The 995-nt window shown below is 39.6% G+C and overlaps 1 protein-coding gene across 6 annotated transcripts in view; it reads right to left on the bottom strand.

The window, feature by feature from the left end:
- The window catches only part of LOC107697351 (angiomotin-like), a 50319-nt gene that overhangs the window by 13533 nt on the left and 35791 nt on the right, over positions 1–995 (bottom strand). The gene's annotated exons all lie outside the window — the stretch shown is intronic.

The raw sequence follows: 995 nt of genomic DNA, 5'->3' as shown, positions 1-995 counted from the left end.
GATTTGTTAAAACGGTTACATTTACACTTGGCCACATAAATGGAATCTTCAATTCCCGTGCTATATGCAAATTTAATGGGAGTTCACATCAACGATAGCAACAGATATGCATTGCATTTTATTTATCATCAGCTAATTTCAAGATTAAAGACTGCAATAGGAGAGAGAGTGGCATCAGCACTGGTAAGATCATTTTGTTTCACTACTTTTAATGAAGATGATTGTGTGTTGAGCGCATGTGACTTTCAGGTTCATTTGCGGCAGTTTGCATGTCGGTTTGCTGAAGAGATACTCGGCTACTCATTTGCGGTGATGCGTGTTGCTTTAGCGCCATCATATCTGGCTATAACATGTCACATAACCTATAACAAGCTCTCACACATTTATTTTATTTTTTTTTGGGGAGGAGTAAAATGTGGTATCAACAACCAGATGCATTTATACTTGTCCAGTTTCGTCTGGAATGCGTCCCAGACCACCTCCTGAAGTGGTCTGAGTGATCAGATTTAAATCCGTCTCAAAAGCGTTTCAGAAGGCATTTACACCTGGTCTCTTCACAATTGGATAGCTATCTGAAGAGAGAAAACACCTGACGTGACCAGTTGTAAACAGCCTCTAAGATTTGAGTACTGCTGATCTAAAGTATTCTAATTTCATCTGAAGATTGTTTCAGGTGTCTTGGTTGAGTGAACACCACAGAGGAAGGATGTCCAGTGTCTGTGCCCCTAATGAAGAATACAGCTGTCTGCTACTCCTCCTCTACTCTCAACGCACACACATTAACTTAGGAGGGTGAGCTGCAACCTTTACCCCAGATTAGGGGTCAGTAAAAAGTGGACACACAAGGGAACGGATCATCTCCGCAAGGACAGCAGGAGCATGATGCATTTGTTGCATTGCATTTATTGAAGTTTAATACAAGGGTTTTCAAACTGGGGCCCAGATAAATTTTTTATATATATATATATATATATATACATATATATATATAACTG

The sequence above is a fragment of the Sinocyclocheilus anshuiensis genome, unplaced genomic scaffold (assembly GCF_001515605.1).
Source record: "Sinocyclocheilus anshuiensis isolate Anshui unplaced genomic scaffold, SAMN03320099.WGS_v1.1 scaffold1095, whole genome shotgun sequence".
Taxonomy (NCBI): Eukaryota; Metazoa; Chordata; class Actinopteri; order Cypriniformes; family Cyprinidae; genus Sinocyclocheilus; species Sinocyclocheilus anshuiensis.
This window is presented reverse-complemented; position numbering and strand designations above follow the sequence as displayed.